Source organism: Macrobrachium rosenbergii, chromosome 1 (genome assembly GCF_040412425.1).
Source record: "Macrobrachium rosenbergii isolate ZJJX-2024 chromosome 1, ASM4041242v1, whole genome shotgun sequence".
NCBI lineage: Eukaryota > Metazoa > Arthropoda > Malacostraca > Decapoda > Palaemonidae > Macrobrachium > Macrobrachium rosenbergii.
The window spans coordinates 15,531,599-15,556,598 of record NC_089741.1 but is presented as its reverse complement, the minus strand read 5'-3'; the positions used below and the strand labels follow the sequence as shown (position 1 = coordinate 15,556,598).

The window sequence follows — 25,000 nt, the reverse complement described above, 5'->3', positions numbered from 1 at the left end:
TTCGATAACCTGAGCTTTCCTAGATAGCGACCCCCAAGGGTTTTAACCCGGTATATATCCACCTTTGCGGCGTGTTTAATACAAGCCCGTTGGAGATTACGTAAAAAACATAATCAAAAGAATGTAAGTATCATAAAGATAATGACCCCAAGAAACATTAGTCCTAGATAACGAACCCCGAAGACCCTATCTAGGAAAGATCTCGATAATGTTTGCTCTTCTAGTAGGAAGGGCTACTCTATTTTTGATTTGCAAGTAAAACATAAAGCTTTTTTTTTAACGAGGTAATGTAGAGGATATTCAGATTTCTTCAGTTCATGCGTGAAAGATTTGTCTATGGCCCATGTGTACACAACGAATTTCAGGCCGTGTTTGAAGTAGGAAGGCAGGAGATTAAGGTTGAAGCATCAACAAAAGAGATATAGACAGACAGATCTTACGACGCCATTTGTAGATTGTACGATACAAGCTTTGGTAAAAGGTTTGACTAAATGATTAACATGAACAGTTACGCTTAACATGAGAATGAGTCAGTAATTGAATATTATCAATACACAGAGCTTTAGTAAAACATAAATACTAGATTGTATGTTAGTACTGACCTTACGAATACTCTCCTCCGAAAAAATAAAGGTGATAAATTAAGCTAAGTATACCTTGGTTTTACCAGACCATTGAGCTGATTAACAGCTCTCCTAGGGCTGGCCTGAAGGATTAGACTTATTTTACGTGGCTAAGAACCAGTTGGTTACTTAGCAACGAGACCTACAGCTTATTGTGGAATCCGAACCACATTATAGCGAGAAATGAATTTCTATCACCAGAAATAAATTCCTCTAACTCTTCATTAGCCGGCCGGAGACTCGAACTCGGGCCTAGCGAATAAGAAATGATTGTATGTTAGTACTGACATTGTAAATATTCTCATTAAAGAAAAAAAAGCAAGTGGAAACGAACGATGCAAAATAAAGCGATGAACTAGACTGCGTCGTTCTGAATTGCATTAGCGATGCGTTTTCGATGTCGAATACCCATCAGCAAATGACATCCGGTCAAATTTCCGGATGACGGTAGGAACTTTCTCTCTCTCCTTTATTATGGACAGGATATCCTCGTGACAGCGCTATGGATCCTGTCATGAATTATTAAACGAAGGGTTCATATGACAATGAATATCAACGCAAACCTGCAATGTCTCTTTAACCGAGAAACCAAACTAATTCGTATAAAAAAATCGACTGACCGCCACAAAGCCTGGCGCCATTATAATGTTATAAGGGACTGCTAGGATCTTTTAAGTTTCATTTTGATAGGTTTGGGAAGCTGTAATTTACAGCTAAAGAAAATTAGCAATGAAGTGTACAATATTCAGATATCTATTGGTAGGTTTTGCAATTTTTTCATCCTTCTTTTTATAAGTTAGCTTCCTGTTTATTGGAAAATTATGGTAAAAGACCACAAATATAGAAATAAGTAAAAATATATAAAACATTCATGCCTACAGGGCATTGTTTTCGAAATTTTACAATGGACAGATACCATGATATTTTTATCCCAGGCGGCGACAACTTCTGTCTGAAAATGCTGGAAACCTCTTTGATGCTGGAAACGATGACACATCACCACTGGTAACGCACATTAGACGACTGACCGGCCGAAGGAAAAGTCCGCTAATTAAGTTCAAAGGCAACATTAATTGCGAATGATAATGAGACCCAGATTTAACGTATAACTTAATCAGAGGTGAGTCAATAATCAGATGGAATGAGCTGCGAGTTAATCCCACTTTAAATTTCGGGAAACTAACGATAAAAGTCAGGTGGTTTGACGGGGTAGTCTTCGTATAGCCGGCCAAACAGAGGAAATGGATATGTTAGGAATTCATAGCTTTAAGTTACGAATTCTCTACGGGGCAATACGTACCTTTTGTCCCATTAGTTATGCGCATTTTCCAAAAGGATGGAATTACCTTTCTATTCCTGTGGTAATTTCTCTTTGTTATTAACAATATTACACACAAATTTTGCTAGCTCTGAATGTTTCGGGAATATTAATGTTGGAAAGGTATTTCCATATTATTCCTTTTTGTTCTTAATGTTTTTTTTCATCTGCTATCGTGTTAAGTAACATTGTCATGTGTTTGTGAATAAAAAAAATCGTTCATTCTATTATACCTGACCAAATCTGCATCAGGCGAAATATGATCTTTGTCTTTGTTTAATACTTTATATGAAAGTCACTTTAGGCAATTAAACTGAATTCAATTTTTGTTAATATGTTTTTATTTTTAATTTTTTCAAAGCAAAGTGGAACATGTAACAAACAAATGCATCGCTAAAGTATAATTCAACCCTTACTCAATAAGGTCGTAAGAAGTCCCAAGTCATAGATACTTAAATATATTACACATTAATACATTAAAATATATTATTTTACAAGGCCAATAATATGAAGTTTAGCGAGCTGTTTAATGTAAAGAGCCGGAAAGAAATGTGAAATTTTTCCATATTTGTAAAAGTAATGATGAGCCAATTTTGAATTCCTTGTCCTGGAAATATAACTTGCACTTCTGGGCCATTAAATAAGAATTATAATCTTTTGTAACTAGTTTGCTAAATTTTATGTAGACACAAATGCACTATTAGTCCTTAACTTCTTTCCGATCTTTCCTGGATAGTGACCCCCAACAAAGTTAGGGGGTCGTTGTTGAGGACTAATATTTCTTTGGGGTCATTATCTTTATGATATTTATAGTCTTTTATTTATGTTTTTACGGTCATCCCCATCGGGCTTGTATTAACACGCCACAAAGGTGAATACATAATGGGTTAAAACCCTTGGGGGTCACTATCTAGGAAAGATCCCCTTTTAGTTTTCTGTAAAATAAAACTATTGTCCCGGCTTGTTCTGTCCGTCCGCACTTTTTTCTGCCCGCACTTTTTCTGTCCGCCCTCAGATCTTAAAAGCTGCTGAGGCTAGAGCGCTGCAAATTGGTATGTTGATCATCCACCCTCCAATCATCAAACACACCAAATTGCAGCCTCTAGCCTCAGTAGTTTTTATTTTATTTAAGGTTAAAGTTAGCCATAATCGTGCTTCTGTAAACGATATACAGGTCACCATCGGGCCGCGGTTAAAGTTTCATGAGCCGCGGCTCATACAGCATTATACTGAGACCACCGAAAGATAGATAGATTTTCGGTGGCCTTGATTTTACGCGGTAGTGACTGTACAGAAAACTCGATTGCGCCGAAGACACTTCGGCACATTTGTTTCTTGTTTCTTTTTAAATAGTGTATGGCATTTAAATCTATGTATGTGGTCTTTGTACGTCATCTTGATATAGTTCATAAATATTTTGACATTTCTGTATTTCCTGATTGTACTCTCGTACCCCGAAAGGCGTCGTTAGAGTTTGTAATAAAATCTTTGAAAATCTTTGAAATCTTAGTCAGGATTATAGAGGATACTTCCTACTCTTGCTTTCAGCTATTATTATTATTATTATTATTATTATTATTATTATTATTATTATTATTATTATTATTATTATTATTCAGTAGATGCAACCTTTTCAAATGGAGCAAGGCCGCAGGGGACCATTGACTTGAAATTCAACCTTCCAAAGAAGATGGCGTTCATTAGGAAGAAGCAAGAGGAAGTAAAGGGAAATACAGAAAGAAGAGATACCGCCTATTGAAAAAGAAAAAAAAATAATAAAAGGGCAAATAGATAAAAAATGTATTAAAATGCAAAGAAGAATAGTATTAGGGTAGTAATGCATAGCATTTTCGCTTGAACTTCTGAAGTCCCTACTGCATTACATCCTCAGGAAGGCTGTTCCACAATCCAACGGTGTGAGGAATAAAGGACCTCTGGAACTGAGAAGTTCGACAGTGAGGCACATTTAATGTTTATTGGTGCTATCACTTCTGCCAATGTGTTTTGTCTGTTTATCAGAAGAATCCATTGATACCTTCGAGACTTTTGAAGCGATCTGTCTTTAAGCAGTTTTAATGATACTTCCTGCCAATGGATTTTCTCCTTTTTGTAAATATTTGTGTACGTTCTAGGTTATATTTCGTTCCATCTTTTCTTATCCTCCTTATCCTCGTGTCTGTCAATAATTAATATTAGGCTCTGGGAAATATGAAAGTAAATTTTTGGGAGAAATACTTTTCAGACGATCATCTTCATATCTGCATTTGTGTGATTTCTGTACACATACAGATATACATACATACGTACATACATACATACATACATACATACATACATACATACATACATATATATGTGTGTGTGTCTGTGTGTGTGTGTGAGCGCGCGAGCGTGTGTGTAATTAATATTCTTTGGAAAATATTATGCACTAATATTAATATATTTACCTGCACCCATAGTTGCATATTATGCATGTATGTATATATATGTATGTATGTATGTATATATATATATATATATATATATATATATATATATATATATATATATATATATATATATATATACATACATACAGTATATATATATATATATATATATATATATATATATATATATATATATATATATATATATATATATATATGTGTGTGTGTGTATATATATATATATATATATATATATATATATATATATATATATATATATATATATATATATATATATATATATATATATATGTGTGTGTGTGTGTGTGTGTGTGTGTGTGTGTGTGTGTGTGTGTGTGTGTATATATATTTTGCAGTTATGGGTGTATGTAAATATATTAATATCAGTGCACAATATTTTGATATTTTCCAATGAATGTTAATTACAGCAAATAACATCCAGACTGTTTATGTAGATCTGATTATTTATTTTTGTCGAATATCCTTGCATTATTAGACGTAAATGAAGTCCTTATGAAGAGAACAGAGAGGTGGATCAGAGGTATCCGTTTATTCTGGAGATGTAAATGTCGTAAATGATTATAAAAAAAATTCACATCAAAAAGATTTTTTATGAGACTTACCGTATATAACACTGTGGTGTTATTTACGAGTGTTTTCATTATAAGAAGTTCATTGATAATTTGGAATATGATCCTTCTATCACTCTGCTGAAAATGAACCACAAATCATTTTGATATCCAATGAAAAACTGTAACGTGAACAGACCATTCAGACAATCGAATTTTACAATAAGAGGGGCTTTTTTCACTTTAAATGAGATTGAAAGTGACATTGTCCCTCATCCCTCCATAATACCTGTAAGTATACATCATTTACTATTCTATTTGCATAAGTTAGATATGATGTATGAGCGTGAATTCTATCCTGATAATTGAAATTTAATATCCGGCTAAAAGTGGAGCCCACTTTTAAATAAGAACCGACCACAGGCCTTATTTAATCTGCAAATATCGATCAACAAATAGACTGGGTGACCCAGTCAGAGAGAGAGAGAGAGAGAGAGAGAGAGAGAGAGAGAGAGAGAGAGAGAGAGAGAGAGAGAGACACTAACGTGGAATGAGAGGTTGAAAATATAGGAAATTATATTTCTATATATATAGGCTAGTCATATTATGACCGGCAGTCGACCTTCCTATATCATCATTATCTTGAACCTATGTTCTGAAAAAATATACGTATGCTAAATCATTTTTGACCCTCGCTCCGGTGAACCTGATAATTATGAAGATTTATGTGTGACAACAGTCCTATTTCTCTATTCTTGTTGTGATTTACTTCTTCCAAAGATAATCATATGCTGTGGTTACTGTTCCCACCTTCGTCTTGTTAATTTTTATGGAATTTTTCTTGAATTTTCAGCATTATTTTTTGCATGACCTGATGCATCTTAGAGAAATGCTCTTTTTGTCCCTGGTCATTCCATGTAAGGAAAAATTCATCATCACGTTGCAGAGCATTTAAGCTCAAGACGACGGTAGTTCAAAGTCATTCATTCAACTGATTGTTGACAAGGGTACTGGTAGACTTGAAACGAAATTCAAATTTTCCTTTTATTACTTCATGGTTTTTAATTCTTTTCAAAGACATCGTGTTTATTCTTTCCGCAAACGTAGGGCCTACTCGAATCCAGAGGAGTAGGACAACTAGAGTCATGAGTTCTCAAGTGATGTCTAAATTCATGGAATATTTTCTGTACCCTGAGATTTGATACGTACTCCCTTTGACGTGAAATATGCCATTTACTTAAGGAGAGTTTGAAATGCACAATCATTCCACCTCATTAACTTGAGAGCTGGAGCAGCCAGTAACTCAACATTTCGTGGTGATACTCATTTATAGGCATGCCACGAGATTTGCCAGGTCGTAATTCCATTATGGTGTAGAAACTGCTGTATAGAATTTTTGTGCAAGGTTTAATACAGCCTGTCTCAGTGCTAGTATAGACCTGGTTTACCATGGTCTCGGCATTAATAACGATAACCAAAACTATATTTTGTAAGCTTACGAAACACAATTTTTTTTTAAATGTAACAGTTAATCAGATAATATCTTGTAATTTTATACCAGAGTCCTTAAACCTGCATTCCAATTTAAAAATAAGAACGGTGTAGAAACAGAATGCACAAGATCAGAAATAATTGTAAGCTTTCTGCTTAACAGTATTAGTTCACTAAATACCAAACCATGGATCTCATTGACCATTTTAGTTTACCCTTGGAGGGGATTGCTCTAAAAAGAATCGATTATACAGGTCACTGACATATATTTTAACGCAGGAATTACGGATGAACCCCTTATATGGAAATTCTTTTCAATATTAGTCAGCTTACTAATCAATGCAGAAGGCTCATCGGCCGCATACCAAACCTCAGTGCTCAATATTTCATTCCTCCCCATATTTGCGCGCCTGGTGGCGATTCCTCTGCATTAATGGTCTTCATTTTTAATGCATTCCGTCGCACCACCCATCAGCACTTTTTATTTCTTCCTATCCTCCTTTACCCCAATAATTACACATACACATCATCGTCCTCGGTTCTTTTATATGACTGGACCATCTCAAACACCTTCAATCAATCTACTGTAGTATGCCACCCCTCTTACCACTTCCACGTACCTTCGTCTCCGAACCCTTCCAATTCTTATACTACACGTGCTATACAAACAAAATTGATCCCACCAGCATCAACCTTAATTCTTTCATTTACAGTCAATATCCATATTTAACTTTCATCATAATGTTGGGCTCTCTCTCTCTCTCTCTCTCTCTCTCTCTCTCTCTCTATATATATATATATATATATATATATATATATATATATATATATACATACATATATATGTGTATACATATATATATATATATATATATATATATATATATATATATATATATATATATATATGTGTGTGTGTGTGTGTGTGTGTGTCTGTGTGTGAGTGTGTGGGTCTGTTTATAATCTGCTTAAATAAAAGGTATTGAAATAATGCACAGTCACTGATACCTTGTTTTCCACAACTATTTTTGTAACATACAAAATGTGAAAATTTGTAAACTGTTACTGCCTAAAGTATGAAGTTTTGTTAAAGAAAAACCAAGATTATTCTATTTAGATAATAATTTACCGAATGAGAAATATTTTGCGACCTTCAGTACAGATTGCTACTATTTACGTGTATTAATTTTAATATTGGGCTCTTTGTCAGAGCTTACAAAGGCTTCACATAAGTCTCTAGAAATAATTGTCATTCTGTGCATGGAAATTCATATAAGAATGTTCTGCTTTGAAAAATGCATTAAAATCTCTCCTTCTAAATTACTATTAGTCCATAGTGACTGCTAGTGGGTAAATTTTTAGGCTCAGAAAATCTCTAGGAAAAACTTATGAATACTTATGGAAGAACGAAGGTTGAATACAAGGAGTAATCGGTATAAGACTTTTTCTCAGTGGAATCACATAACTGGATTTAACTGTACAAAAAAACGAAAAAAATTTAAATCCTGAAAATAGGCACAATTATTATTATTATTATTATTATTATTATTATTATTATTATTATTATTATTATTATTATTATTATTATTATTATTATCTGTTAAAAAGAATGGAAGCATCAGTAGAATTGATTTTATACAAGGTTTTTTCAATGCTTCTTATTATTCTCTTTTTTTCAAGGCTGATATCTGCTAAGGGCTGGCCAATGGTCATAATCTGGATAAGGAGAAAGGCAATGGTTCTAAGAGCATAGTGACAAGAATTGAAAAGACATTGTATGAAATCATTTCTGCTGACGCTGCCAGTCTTTTTAACAGAACATGCTTAAAAGAAGATCTACTCCCTTCATATTATTATTACTATTTTTTTTCTCTCTCTCTATCTCAGTCATCCTATTCAACCGGGTGGTATTTATAGTGTGGGGTTCCGGGTAGCATCCTGCCTCCTTAGGAGTCTGAAACTGTTCTCACTATGTGCGCTGTTTCTAACAGCACGCTCTTCTGCATGAATCCTGTAGCTACTTCGACATCTAATTTTTCCAGGTTCCTTTTCAGGGATCTTGGGATCGTGGCTAGGGTTCCTATGATTATGGGTACAATTTCCACTGGCATATCCCGTATCCTTCTTATTTCTGTTTTCAGGTCTTGATACTTATCAATCTTTTCTTTCTTTCTTTCTCATCTACTCTGGTGTTCCATGGTACTGCGACATCAATGGGTGATACTTTCTTCTTGATTTTGTCAATCAGTGTCAAGTCTGGTCTATTGGCACTTATCACACCATCTGTTCTGATACCATAGTCCCAGAGGATCTTTGCCTGATCGTTTTCTATTACTCCCTCAGGTAGGTGTTCGTACCCCTTATTACTGCACAGGCTCCAGTGCTTTCGCTGCTGAATCATACCTCTTTTTGTACTGGTTCTGTGCAAGCGCCGGACATTCACTTGCTATGTGGGTTATGGTCTCGTCTTTCATATTGCATTTCCTGCACGTGGGTGAGATGTTATTTCCATCTACTGTTCTTTGGCCATTTCTGGTTCTTAGGGCCTGATCTTGTGCCGCTGTTAGCAGTCCTATTTCCTTCTTAGTTCTCCCCTCTGTAGCTATTGCCATGTTTCGTTGCTGGCCAGTTCTTTAGTCTGCCTCATGTACTGTCTGTTTTTCATTCTTCTGTCTCTGTATATTTCTGGGTCTTCGTCTACTTTTATCAGTCCTTCTTCCCATGCACTCCTTAGCCACTCATCTTCACTGGTTTGCAGGTACTGCTTCAGTACACTACTCTCGATGTTGACGTAGTCTTCTATGCCTAGTAGCCCTCTCCCTCCTTCCTTTCGTGTTATGTATAGTCTGTCTGCATTTGCTCTTGGGTGTAGTGCTTTGTGTACTGTCATGTGTTTCCTAGTTTTCTGGTCTATGCTGCTGAGTTCAGCCTTCTTCCACTCTACTACTCCCGCACTGTATCTGATAACTGGTACTGCCCGTGTGTTTATGGTTTTCATCATGTTTCGGCGTTGAGTTTTGACTTGAGTATCGCCTTAAGTCTCTGCATATATTCTTTCCTGATAGCATCCTCCATCTCTTGGTGTTTTATATCCTCTCCTTCTATTATTCCCAGTATTTGTATCCTGTCTCATCTATGTGCTTTGATGCTATTCCCGTCGGGTAGCTTTATCACTTCAGTCCTTGTCACATTGGCTTTTTGTATGATGACCAAGGAGCATTTTTCTATTCCTAACTCCATCCTGATGTCCTCAGATACAATTATTGCAGCCTGGATTAGGGTAGGGTATCTTTTTCCTTGATGCTCTTACCATAAGGTTTGATGTTGTCCATGAACATCAGATGGTTAATTCTGTTCCCTCCTTTCTTGAATTGGTACCCAGCATCCATCTTCTGCAGTAATTTTGTCATGGAATCATGGATACTACGAAGAGTAGTGCGGACAGGGGGACAGTGATTCGCCTTGAAAGATCCCTCTCCTGATGTTAACCTCTGCTCGTCTTATCCCAGAGCTTGTAAGCACTGTATTCCAGTTGAGTATTGTATTTTTTAGGAAGCTGATGGTGTTTTCCTCTGCACCATGTATTTTCAGGCATTCTATTAGCCACGTGTGCGGTATCATGTCGAAGGCTTTCTTGTAGCCAATCCATGCCATGCTTAGGTTGGTTTTCCTTCTCTTACTATTCTTCATTACCATTTTGTCTATCAGGAGCTGGTCTTTTGTGGCCCTGCACTTCCTTCTGCAGCCTTTCTGTTGGTGGGAGATGTTGTTTGTATCCTCTAGGCAGTTGTATAGCCTTTCAGTGATGATGCCTGTTAGTAACTTCCACACTACTGGTAGACAGTTGATAGGCCTGTAGTTACTTATAACTAATTATTATTATTATTATTATTATTATTATTATTATTATTATTATTATTTATTCTGACCGGCTAATTTTAAATAGACAATTTTAATATACACTAAACCGAGGTTAAAACCCGACCTGCGCATATTTGTATGCCTGATTATTAATACATGCGGCTTATGCTGAAATAAAGTTGTTTATTATTATTATTATTATTATTATTATTATTATTATTATTATTATTATTATTATTATCATATTAACTGGTCCTGAGGATGAGATAACACACAAATGCACATGACAGATTAAGCCCTGCTTGTTGCTGGATGTTAAAATATGTTACGCATGCACTCGTTTGTGGGAGCTGTAACTCAGTAGCTGAGCACAGAACTCGACATACACAAGTTGCAAGGTTAGAACTTGTCCTACCACCCGCCAGTCGACCCATTTGTGAAGTATCAGGGTCAGCTGGAGTCTGTTAAGGGCCACAGGACAAGGGACGTCATCTCTAGAGAGTTGCTCCGGCCCTCCATGAGACTTCACAATAGGGTATAGGAATTTATGTGTAATGCGTGGTTGTGTGTTTAATCTTATCCCCAGGAACAGATAATAATAATAATAATAATAATAATAATAATAATAATAATAATAATAATAATAATAATAATAATAAAGGCTTCTAAAATGAATATTTACCTGTATATGTAATGTGAGTGTATGGATAATATATGTATAGATATTTCTTTATCTATCTATCCATCTATTATACACACACACACACACACACACACACACACACACACACATATATATATATATATATATATATATATATATATATATATATATATATATATATATATGTATATAAATATATGCATATATACATACATATACATAATTATATATATATATATATATATATATATATATATATATATATATATATATATATATATATATTATATATATATATACTGTATATATATATGTGTGTGTGTGTATATAAAATCAAAAGAGTTATATGTAGAATAACTTATAATACAAGTCTTTTATTAAAGACACTTAGGTACAAGTAAAGAATACTTGCTGAACGCTGTGCGTTGCCGTTAAAATGTATTCTGTTCTTAAATAATTAGTATTTTGTAAGGCCTTTGTTATTTGTATCTTTTTCATTTGCACTTATTTTCAAATGTTCTGTTGGCGTGTTTTACGGATGAAGTATCGAAAATCAATAAATGGTAGCTTATGAAATGAAAAATAAATCACTTCTTATTACTACATATCTAGACAATACTCATGGTCAGATTTCAGCCCTTATAAAAAACAAATAAAAAAATGCGCCCAAGTTTCTTCTGCGCAATCGAGTTTTCTGTATAGCGTATAATCAAGGACACCGAAAGCTGATCTATCTTTCGGTGGTCTCGGTATAATACCGTATGAGCCGCGGCCCATGAAACGTTCAGCCACGGCCGCCCGGGGGAGGTCTGTCCTATAGCGTTGCCAGAAGCACGATCATAGCTAACTTTAACATTAAATGAAATAAATACGACTGAGGCTAGATGGCTGCAATTTGGTATTTTTGATGATTGGAGGGTGGATGATCAACATATCAATTGCAGCCCTCCAGCCTCAGTAGTTTTTAAGATCTGAGGGCGGACAGAAAAAGTGCGGACGGACAGTCAAAGCCATCTCAATCGTTTTCTTTTACAGAAAACTAAAACTACATTTCGAACTATTGCTGCTGAATAACGCGTATTCAATCGTGTGCGTTACGCAACTGATCTCTCATCTTTCTCGCATCAGAGGACGCGACAGAGGGATTCAACAATAGAGGCTGAAATGTCAAAGTAAAGCTACGCATTAATGAGACTGACGACCCTGCGGAAAGGTCGTCAGTGAAGAATCGTGAGTGATGAAATTTCATCCGTGACAGTGACACAGAAAGGCTGCAAACCTAAAGAGATCATTCGCAAGCACTCAGATGTCATGTTTCAGATAATCCCCCGGGAATTTGTTTCACTGTTTTAATTTTCTCTGTGTTATGTTAAGTAGTTTTCTTCATTTGAAATAAACGTTTTAATTAAACTCATATTCACAGATACTGTCAAACCAAGGTGAACAAAAACGATGATTTTAGTGTTTAAATTATGATGCAGTCATAGAACTGGTCAAATTTCGGAATTTTAATTTTTCAATAATGAGTAGCTGGCTTATATTTAGAATTATCATTTCAAATTGAAAATGTAACTGGAAAGATACTGTACACTATACCTGACAGAAAAGACAACGATAACAAAGATGTGTAAAATGTTCACAAACACATCACAAGAGTTGATATTTCTCTAGAAGATAGGATGTGCAGCTGATATGAGAACCTACGTATCTCTATATAATGAAACTTATAGAATGCATTGTGAAATAGTACTTAAATCTCTCGTGCTCAAAACCGAATTTTAGCAGATATGAAATAATATTTAGTCTGAAACAGATCATGACATTTCTCCCTATGTAGAGAGTCTTCGAAACCTGTTACATTTTGAAATGACCTTTAAGGAAATAAAACCAAAATTGAAAGGCCACGGAAGAAATAATTGATTGAAGTAATGTATGACTCACCAGCTCACAGTGTTCATGGAACCCATGAGCTAAAAAGTATAGTTAGGTTGAGAATCAAATCAGAATCAATAGACCTTTGAATTGATAAAATCGAAAAATATAGAAGACTACTAAGTAAAGGACGAAAGAGTGATTCCCCTTTCCTTCGTGGATTTTATCTTTATTTATATACTCGTGATTCAGTTATATTTACACACACACACACACACACACACACACACACACACACACACACACACACACATATATATATATATATATATATATATATATATATATATATATATATTTAAGGTGTAGCTTTGTTTGTGTGTCTGTGTGTATGTGCGTTTATATGTACTTGTGTGTGTCTGTGTGTGATGCTTGGAAATTGTAACTCTCCTCAAAAGCAGAATATAATAAAAGACGCATTTTCATTTTGCTTTCATACACGGAAGAGTAAAAGGGAACAGAACCGCAAAATACATTTACCCTTATCTTTCGTTTCACCACCAACCCTAATTTTCGCATGAATAGTCTCTGGAAACGACCTCGCAAGAATGATCAATACTAAATAATATTCTGAAATTAGAATGATTAATACTAAATAATATTCCGAAATTAGAAAATATTCTGTTAATCTGACTTGGATAAAGATAAAATTAACACATGCTTCTGTACATGCCCATATATACTGGGAGGTGCTTCTTATCATGCAACAAATGAACTTTGAATTTCTCTCTCTCTCTCTCTCTCTCTCTCTCTCTCTCTCTCGAAAAAAACTAAGCTAAAACCTTGGCGGCTGGGCGTATCTTTCTGGTATCCGAAACCAAATCTCATTACACAAAAAATAAACTCGATCACGCGTGATCTTTGCTTTCTATATGAACACCGTCTTGAAAGACGGTTAAAACTTCTCATGACATTTCGGGAGCAAAAACCAAAAGTTCAGTGGCCTCACAAGACACGTTATTTTTTTTTCTTTCTAACATTAAATGAGGATATGGTTATGGACAGGCTCAGAGACTAAACGTAACAAAAAAACTGATATATCACGCTTTGGGCCATTACAGTGATAAGTTATTACCGAACTGATTCAAAGAAAAAGAACTTAACATGGTTAATGTTCAATGAGTTGATATGGTTATTTCAGTATTTCTGCTTTTAATATAAATTAAGCTGCCATTTACATACCTACACATACAAATATAAATACACATACGTACATACACACATTTAAATATATATGTATATATATACTGTTATACACACCCACACACATATACCACACACACACTACCTTGTTTGTCTGCCCCAGGTGGGGTTATATATATATATTATATATATATATATATATATATATATATATATATATATATATATATATTATATATATATATATATATATATATATTTATATACATATATATATATATATATATATATATATATATATATATATATATATATATATATATATATATATATATTGAGACCAAGGGCAGATGGAGAGGCACACAAACAATCAGCAGCAGCTTTTATTGTGGCCGAATATCGCGTTTCAAAACAAATAATCCATTGCATTTTCAAGGCTGCAATGACACATAATTTTTATTTAATAAAACAGGGCCGTCACTACATAAAATGATAAATATAAAAATAAAATAAAATTACATTTCTTAAAATATCTTAAAACAAACCTACCCAGTACATGGCTAAAAAGTGACTAAACAGAAAAAGGTAAAACTAGTCGTAAGTAAACAGAACAGCCGAGAAATTACAAGATAAGCAAAGGTGTGGAAGACGTCTGGGCATTTAACGAGGGAACGAGTGCTTTCATGAAAATTGACTCTGAAGTCGTAAGCTCGTCCTCGTGTTGGGCTGAACGAGGTGGAATTCACTCCATTTCATGATCGTAGCTTTTGCTGAATTACTTTCGTTAAATTTGCAAATAAAGTTTAGTTTTGTACCTCACTGGTTACTTCCAGCAGGCCTTTGTCTGAGGATAGATTCAGTGAGAGGAGTCGACGGGAGAGAAAGAATGTGCAGACCCAGGGCCGGCCATTTGCTACCGGAGAATCTTGGGGGAGTAAGATGACACGACGCTGTTCTTAAAACAGATACAGTAAGAGATTATGACCCTATCTGACCTGGGTATACAGTCATTAACATATATAATATGTATGTATAATTTTACAGTATATACCGTATATATGTGTGTGTATGTATTTATATATATACATAACTATCTATATATCTAAATATCTATTTTCCTATTGACCTCCCTATCTATTTAAAAGCCACACGAAACCAGCGAGATGAAACAGCTCAAAAACTGAATAGGTCTGCTTTATGAAAAATGCTAAATATGTTGATGTAAGCCTTGCTTAGGGACATAACAAAATCTTAATGAAATTCCAAGTTCGTAAACAAATTATGAAGGCTCTGCTCGTATTCTGCATCTCATTTTGCGCAGTATAATAATCCGATACCATATTAGTGAGATGAAGCTTCGAAAACTGCATATTTTGATAGATATCAATATCGACGGAAAAAGTTAAGCGTTTCTTAGTATCTATGACAACCCACACATATTCATGCGCATTAATGTCATTCATATTTCATGTAACGCATGTGTGAAAAGAGACTTCTCTCGAAACAACTTTATGGAATTTTCAAATATATATATATATATATATATATATATATAGATATATATATTATATATATATATATATATATATAATATATATATATATATATACTATATATAGGCAAACAATAAATTATATATATATAATATATTAAACCAGATTAGATTATATAATATATATATATTATTTATATATATATATGTATATATATATATATATATATATCATCGATGTGTGTGTGTGTATTCAGGAGGACCTCAATAATTGAGAAGGTTTAAAAGAGAATCTTTATTTCCAAGCTTTCAGAGGTGTGTGTGCCTCCATCTTCAAGGAACCAAACAATTATCTGGTTACTTAAAGATGGAGGCAGACGCGTCTGAAAGCTTGGAAATAAAAGAATCTCCCTTTGAACCTTCCATATTATTGAGGTTCTCTGAAAATAATGACTTTACTTTATACATTGTGAATGTGTGTTGCTTGTACTATTATATATATATATATATATATATATATATATATATATATATATATATATATATATATATATATATATATATATATATATATATATATATATATATATATATATATATATATATATATATATATATAAATATAAATATATATATATATATATATATATATACATATATATATATATATATATATATATATATATATATATATATATATATATATATATATATTTTTTTACGTTTTTCCGTGGTTTTAGTTTGAAATATGCTCTGTGAGACAGGTAGCAACAATTTAAGTTAATTTAGCCTTGTGATTCTGACTTCGTGGGTACGGGAAAACGTAAAAAGAGGAAAACAAAGGAGAATTTCATATGAGCATAGGGCTCTGGTTACTGAGGGAAATATTACGTAAAACACGTGGGCACATTTAAAGTAGTGTATTTACATAAATGACATTAGTACGGGAAAGAGGAACTCAAGTAGGTTAAATGAAACTGGAATGAAATTTCCAGCCACAGTCCGAGAAGCTTCCACGAAATAGCATCCCTCTGAAATGAGAGATATGCACATTATACGCCAGTAATGAAAATAGACAAAAGAATAATGAATTCGAAGCTGCACTGAGGGTGCCAAAGGAGTAATAAAGAATTAATACTGCCGATGCAAGAGGCGCACGGACATTAGACAAGGGAGATTTCTGGCTTTCTCTTTAAGAAAATACTACGAGACAAAAGCGTGACTGAAATGGGGCTCTTCCAGGGCACTTTACCTTAGCAGATTTTCCGAGGGCGTGTAGAAGGCGGTCCGTGGATGACTTGCGATTTCCGAGGGCGAGTTTCTTCCACGTGGTGAGATGCAAGGGCTTCCGTAAAGGGGCAAGGCGATGGGGGACTCCTCGAAACTCCAAGCAATGGCGTGTGGGCTCGAGGAATACGGTCGAAGGGCACGAGGAGAAGTATACTTTTGAAAGGGCCACGTGGTTGGGATGCAAGGGCATCGATGGGGCCAGGTGTTGAGGACGTCTTCACAAGTTCACTCCATATCTTCCAGCCCGCGTGTGTCTGAGACCTCGTGGGCTTTTTTCCTTTTATCCCCTCCTATGGGGCAGGGGGGCGTCCATCACAGATGCTTTGACTCATTGCACCTGCTGCCCGCAGGGGAGGTTTTGGCCTGTAGGAGAAACGCCCAAGCCAGATTACTTTTGCCTCGAAGGAAAGATCTTTATCAAAAATGGGAGCCCTTTAATCTTTTAACCCTTGGTTTTAAGTCGATAGACAGATGGTCTATCGATCGGCCGGCTGGCAGTAAATGAAACACAACAACAACAAAGGAGGGGGGGGAGGTAATTTGCTAGCGAATTCTTGCTAATCATAATACCTCCCCATACAAGATGATGTACATACCTCCTTCGGGTGTGTACATCGATATTCAAGAATGAGCGGCAAATGCTTTACGTTACTCTACATTCTGCCTTGCAATGAACTTTACTCCTAAGGGTTTTATGAAGCTGAGACATTACTTTTAATAACACATTGGGACAATTTTCGTTAACAGGACGCAAAGTGATTTAAACACTTGCAAAAGAATAATTACTTTAGATTTGGTTACCCACTGTAACTTTATAAAGTGACTCGAACAACTGTGAATTAATTAAGATTATAGGACCACGTATATGAGGCTATGGCCAACAAATGAAAAGAAATGGTTATTGTTCAAGAATTAAAATACACGGTTACTTAATTTTAGATAAAATGCATGCGGTTAGTACAATCTGCCTTGAAGAGGCTGTGTAAATGAAAAACAGCGTTTATTTTTGTAAATGACATCCCCTTTAACACGATACTGTAATGACTATACATATTCGCATTGATAATTTATCTTCGTTTTAACGTACTTGGCTCAGCTATCGTTCAACGCGAGCTGAGGGATGACCCACACACCGGGAATTTGACAGTCGTGTGCGGGCGAGAGTATTCGCGAGGTTTTAATTCGCTAACCTTAAACTACGCTAATTTTATGCGTCTACTGCCAACTCAATGTTATGACGGGGCGAGCAGACAAAAGATGTGGGGTAGGACAAACAGCAGTCTTGGAAGGAATGGAAGGGGGAAAAGGGATAATAATAACAAAAGGAAAATTAGCAAGACGTTACGAATGAAAACTTGACCGCATATGAAAGGCGGGACACGTCCCTCAGAGCTTACAAAAGGGGCATTTAAATCACAAGGGCAAGAATTTATGACTCGCGATTCATTAAAATTAAAGATAAATAAATGACTAAAAGAAAGTAAATGATATTGGCAGAAGAGCTAAGGGAAAAAGAGTGAGGGTTTTATTGTGTTAGGCGGGAATCTATCGTCCTACGCCTATAAATTACGGCCCGGACTATCACTTCAGTCCCAGGGCGAGGAAAGTGCACCGAAGGGCGCGACTCCTTCAGGAGGGGCTGACACGCACGCCCGGTGCCAAGGTATGGGCGCAAGGGCGTGCCACTTCTCACTCTGTTATTCTTAATGATTTATACATTGTGTGGGGAATGGTATCCCGTATTTAATTGCCTCTTGTGGGGATAATTTAAGGAAGATTAGTAGAGGATGGTAAGAGATAGCAGTTCCTGAGGAACGGAAGAAGATAGAGGAGGGTCTGACATCCCCTTCTGGATTAGGGTGCCAAGACCTTCGAAAATGAAATGGTGGCACAGGTGCCATGGGAGCTCTAGAGCTCTTTGTAAATTACCTGGAATGTCCCACGCCCGTGGTAATTTCGCCTCGAGTCTTTCTTAATGGGACAGTCGTCCTCGGCCGGGAAGCGGAGGGCCCGCGACCGGAGGGCGGCACGGAGTACCACCTGGGCCTGCTGATGCGACAGCTGACGCAGGACTGTTCCGTGCGGTTCTACCATGATCCGTCGCGGCTCTTGTAGTTCATCGGCCAAGTGAGATATGGCAGAATCCTGACTTGCAATTGCGTCGGCGACGGGCTGAGGCAGAGAGGAGGCGGTCGGGGTGGCGTGAGCGGCTCGCAGGTAACGATGACCAGCTCAGGCACGGGTTGCGAGGCCGCACCTGCAGGTGAGCTTCCGCGGTGGTCGGGAGGAACCGTCTCTCTGACCGACGCTGGTAGAGGTGCCAGGCCGGGGGAAGAGAGGGGGTCCTGAGTTGGATCCCGTGAATGGAGATCGGCGTAGCGCTCTGGCGCTGGCACTAGGGCAGAGTCAGGCGCTATCAGAGGTTTCTTGGGCTCGTCGGTCAGGACGGACGAAGCTTGGCCCTGCTCGGGGCATGCAAGTGGCACCGGCAGGAATTTGGCATCTCCTGAAGGGAGATCTGATTGGGGCCCTGGCACTGGCACTGAGGCAGGGCCGGGCACTGGAAGTGGATCGGGAACCGATCGAGGGGGCCACTGTACATCGTACTCAGGGGGCACTGGTGGGGACTGCACGTCCTTCTGGTACCCAGGGGGCGCCAGTCTTGGCTGAGGGAGAAGCGGGGGAGGACTACTCGCGCCCGCGGAATGATTCGGGGAATGTGGACCCCTAGATTGTCGTGATTTCGGTGGGGACTGAAAGTCCTGTCCCAGGATGACGTCATAGCCTCCAAGGAGATGGCTTGCTACTGCAAGATTGCAAATTTTGGATTGGTGAGGTCTTGTGACTCTCAATTGGACCGTAGGGAGTATCATTTTGAACTGATTTATTCCCTCGATCGTGACGAGTTTTCGTCTATTGACGATAGCTCCGTAGGGAACTCTGTCCCTTCGGATGAGGGAGATTTGTGCGCCCGAGTCCTCGAAAGCAGTGACTCGGCGCGCGGGCTCGCTACCTCGTGGAGGGGCCACGTATACAGGCCCTTCGGCGGAGGGCCTAATGACTGGGGATCTGTGACGGCCAAGGCGACGGTGGGAGTAGGTGATTTATTATTGCGTGGGCATTTTGCCCATGCGGGAGAATGGCCATAGACCTTGCACGCCGTGCAAAAGGTCTGGCTAAAGTCTTTCCGCGCTGCCCCTGTGGAGGGCGCAGGCGAGTTATTTGTTGGTTTTCCGGGAGAGAGAGGAGCCGGTTTCTTGTTCCGGCACTGTTCGGAGGAATGCCCCGTTTTCTTGCAATAATGGCAAGTTAGGGGCTTGCCCGAGTTCCCATTTTTGTGGGAATTTGAACCTCCGAGGAGGGACAGGGGATTTATCTTCCGCCCCATGGATCCTTCTTGAGGGTGGTGAGTTTTCCACATGTCTGCTATTCAGCAACACTCACCCTTTTCCACTATATGAGTGGCGAGGGCAGGAGGGGCGTGGCGCAGGAAATGCTCGAATTTAAACCGCTCAAGTACCTCGGCGGTGCTTGTGTCTCCTTCGGAATCGAGCCATTTTGTTAATGCCCGCTCCGAATGGTACGCCCAATCGGACCAAGTCTGGCCTGCTTCTCTGGGCTGCTCTCCAACGTCTCCTCCACCGCTCGGGGTAATCTCGTACGCCTTCGTAACTGCTTGGCGTACGGCTTCCCAGTTTCCCCGATCGTCTGCGGGAAGGGCGTGGTAGGCAACGAGGGCCTTTCCGCCCAGGAATTTAGTGAGAACAAGGGAGAGTTCCGCGGGGGAGAGATCGCAGCACTCCAGGACTCGTTCGGCCCTTTCAAGCCATACTTCAGGCTCGGACTCCGTCCATTTTGGCATGAACGAGTGAGCTTGGCTGAGGGCACTCATTCCCGCGGCAGGGGGCGGGGGGGTGGCGTGCTGTCGTTCTAGCACCTGGAGCTCATGGGCGCGTTCTCTCTCTCTCTCTCCTCACGTTCTCTCTCCCTCTCTGCACGTTCTTTTTCCTCCCGTTGTTCTTGAGCGATTCGTTCCCTCTCTCTCTCTGCACGTTCTTTATCCTTCTCCTGCTCTTGGGCAATTCTTGCCCTCTCTCTCTCCTCACGTTCTCTTGCTCTCTCCTGCTCTTGCCTTGGCATCGTCCACTCACGCTCTTGAACCCATGCTCTCAGATCCCCCCGATAGTCCCATGTCCTTCCCAGCGGACATGTAGAATTTGAAATCTCGTTTTGTTGGGCTCTGGCATTAGCCATTTTGAAATAATGGTTATATGATATGTCTGAAAAGACTCAGGTTGTCTGAAAAGACTCAATTGCAGGAATCTGAAACACTCAATGGTTTTGACTGCAGGAGAATGGATCTGTCTGAATAAGACAGGTGATTAGTAAGTCTGAGGAGACCCTTTTGTTAAAATTTGATATGTCTTGAAAGACGTGGTTGTTCTTGGCGAACGAATTTTAATATGTGTCTCGGAAGACGTAGTTGATTTTGTCACGCTCGGACTTGGCCGGCTGTAGCGTGAAGTTAAGGAGTTGTTCTAACGAACTAGAATGATCAGTCCCGTAAGGGCTTAGATGTGTGTGAACTACACTACACTAAATGTCTCAAAAGTACTTAATTTTGGGTTCCATTAGAATGAGAAATTCTTGCCACACGTGACGTGGAAATTTTGTATGAGTCTCTGAGGACTGGAATTTGGAGAAATTCTCGCCACGTGCGACGTAGAATTTTAGGAGTCTCTGAGGACTGGAGTTTGGAGGAATTCTCGCCACGTGCGACGAGAATTTTAGGAGTCTCTGAGGACTGGAATTTGGAGAAATTCTCGCCACGTGCGACGTAGAATTTTAGAGTCTCTGAGGACTGGAATTTGGAGAAATTCTCAACGTGCGACTTAAATTTTAGGAGTCTCTGAGGACTGGAATTTGAGAAATTCTCGCCACGTGCGACGTAGAATTTTAGGAGTCTCTGAGGACTGGAGTTTGAGGAATTCTCGCCACGTGCGACGTAGAATTTTAGGAGTCTCTGAGGACTGGAATTTGGAGAAATTCTCGCCACGTGCGACGTAGAATTTTAGGAGTCTCTGAGGACTGGAATTTGGAGAAATTCTCGCCACGTGCGACGTAGAATTTTAGGAGTCACTTAGGACTTGGAATTTGTGGAATTTGGAGGAATTCTCGCCACGTACGACGTAGAATTTTAGGAGTCACTTAGGACTTGGAATTACGATTCGTCCCTTAGGACTTAGAAATTACTAACGGGAAACCCAAAGAGAAATGAATGGGGAAAAAAATGCTACACACGCGGGCATGGGCCGGGGGGGGGGGGTGGTGAAGGACGCCTGACCATCACAGGAGTTATTTTTAGATTCGGGATGAATGAACCCGTATATTTATACACCGTCTGGGATTCCGGGGAATTTCCCAGTCGTCTGAGAGGATAACAATACAACGGCCTAGTAATTTTCCCTATAAGCGGAGTTTAAATTTCGCTTTCCTAACACCTAACTCGAATTCTAACTACACTGAGAGAATTGTCAGCAATGCAAGCTGACTTCGTCGTGTCCCACGTGGGAATTTGTTCGCGCCTAAATAACAGTTCGCTAATTCGAAATGCGAGGTAAAAGTTATCACAGAGGAATTTCTTTCGCACTATTCCTCGAAGCAAGGATATGGCAAAGATTTTAACACAGGAATTTTCGCACTATTCCTCGAAGCAAAAGATATGGCAAAGATTTTAACACAGAGAATTTCTGCACTATTCCTCGAAGCAAAGGATGGTTAGCTGGTTATTTCCTAACTACCTATCCTGAAAGGCATGCATTAACGAATCTCATACGGCGGTTCTTTTCTCTCAGTGATTACATGCGTCCCTATTTCTAATTCCTAGGAACAGTCACGATTGTAAAAAGGTTTTGCTAAGATTAACACATTACTTACGTGGAATTTTCTGGATCTGTGTGCTGGTTTTACACAAAAGGTTCGTAATTGTCTCGTACCCAGCTTAGCTTTGCTAATAGCTGATCTGGCACGTTGCAAATGCAATAAAGCAACACTAGGGGAACTGCAACTGCAAAACGAGATCCTGGCCAGGTCGCCATTTTTACGTTTTTCCGTGGTTTTAGTTTGAAATATGCTCTGTGAGACAGGTAGCAACAATTTAAGTTAATTTAGCCTTGTGATTCTGACTTCGTGGGTACGGGAAAACGTAAAAAAAGAGGAAAACAAAGGAGAATTTCATATGAGCATAGGGCTCTGGTTACTGAGGGAAATATTACGTAAAACACGTGGGCACATTTAAAGTAGTGTATTTACATAAATGACATTAGTACGGGAAAGAGGAACTCAGTAGGTTAAATGAAACTGGGAAATTCCAGCCACAGTCCGAGAAGCTTCCACGAAATAGCATCCCTCTGAAATGAGAGATATGCACATTATACGCCAGTAATGAAAATAGACAAAAGAATAATGAATTCGAAGCTGCACTGAGGGTGCCAAAGGAGTAATAAAGAATTAATACTGCCGATGCAAGAGGCGCACGGACATTAGACAAGGGAGATTTCTGGCTTTCTCTTTAAGAAAATACTACGAGACAAAAGCGTGACTGAAATGGGGCTCTTCCAGGGCACTTTACCTTAGCAGATTTTCCGAGGGCGTGTAGAAGGCGGTCCGTGGATGACTTGCGATTTCCGAGGGCGAGTTTCTTCCACGTGGTGAGATGCAAGGGCTTCCGTAAAGGGGCAAGGCGATGGGGGACTCCTCGAAACTCCAAGCAATGGCGTGTGGGCTCGAGGAATACGGTCGAAGGGCACGAGGAGAAGTATACTTTTGAAAGGGCCACGTGGTTGGGATGCAAGGGCATCGATGGGGCCAGGTGTTGGGGACGTCTTCACAAGTTCACTCCATATCTTCCAGCCCGCGTGTGTCTGAGACCTCGTGGGCTTTTTTCCTTTTATCCCCTCCTATGGGGCAGGGGGGCGTCCATCACAGATGCTTTGACTCATTGCACCTGCTGCCCGCAGGGGAGGTTTTGGCCTGTAGGAGAAACGCCCAAGCCAGATTACTTTTGCCTCGAAGGAAAGATCTTTATCAAAAATGGGAGCGCCTTTAATCTTTTAACCCTTGGTTTTAAGTCGATAGACAGATGGTCTATCGATCGGCCGGCTGGCAGTAAATGAAACACAACAACAACAAAGGAGGGGGGGGGAGGTAATTTGCTAGCGAATTCTTGCTAATCATAATAATATATATATATATATATATATATATATATATATATATATATATATATATATATATATATATATATATATATATATATATATATATATATATATATATATATATATATATATATATATATATATATATATATATATATATATATATATATATATATATATATATATATATATATATATATATATATATATGTGTGTGTGTGTGTGTGTGTGTGTGTGTGTGAGTAATAAAATGACTAGTTTTACTACCATTTTCAGACATTATCCATTTTATTCCGAATTTAAAGAAATATGAAGCAAATTCATTTTTATCAGATCATAAGAAATTTTCAGGGCAATATCCGGTTCTGAACACCTTTCAGAATAAAATGCCAATTGCTCCACCTACCATAGTTGTGTGACCCTTAGGTATGGGAATTTTTCCCGTATTTGGAGAACCTATATTTTATTGAAGATAAACTTTTTATTTCAGAGGTGAATGAATGGCATTTAATGAAACTTGCCGGTTATTTAATGTTTACTGATGTTAGATACTGAGTACGTAAAAATTTTTTGATCATAAATTTTTAAATATGAAAAAGTTCATACGCAACTTACGTGAGCTGATAGGGCATTTTTTTTTACATTTTTAAATTTATGAATATAAAAAATTTACTTACTCAATATCAAACATCAGCAAATATATTAAGTAACCCGCAAGTACCATTAAATGTCATTCATTCACCTCTGAGAAACAGTTTTTCTTCACTAAAATATAAGCTCTCCAAACAGGCAACAAATTCCCATTTCTAATATATATTAAGCAATGGCTAATTAATATCTCGGAAATTTAAAGCAAATCACATTGTTTGTTCTAACTTTAAGGAACTGAACTACATCTTGAAAGTACCAGATTAGGATCCGCTCGTCTGTAGATAAAATATCATAAG

The 25,000-nt window shown here is 38.0% G+C and overlaps 1 protein-coding gene and 1 long non-coding RNA gene across 4 annotated transcripts in view; both read right to left on the bottom strand.

Moving 5' to 3' along the window:
* LOC136827774 (synaptotagmin-15-like) overlaps positions 1–25,000 on the bottom strand; it is a 457,185-nt gene that overhangs the window by 208,034 nt on the left and 224,151 nt on the right. The gene's annotated exons all lie outside the window — the stretch shown is intronic.
* Positions 23,123–24,067, bottom strand: LOC136827098 (uncharacterized). The gene is made up of 2 exons (XR_010849805.1): positions 23,465–24,067; positions 23,123–23,243 (listed from the first exon to the last, which is right to left on the bottom strand). It is a non-coding gene; the product is annotated as an uncharacterized lncRNA (long non-coding RNA).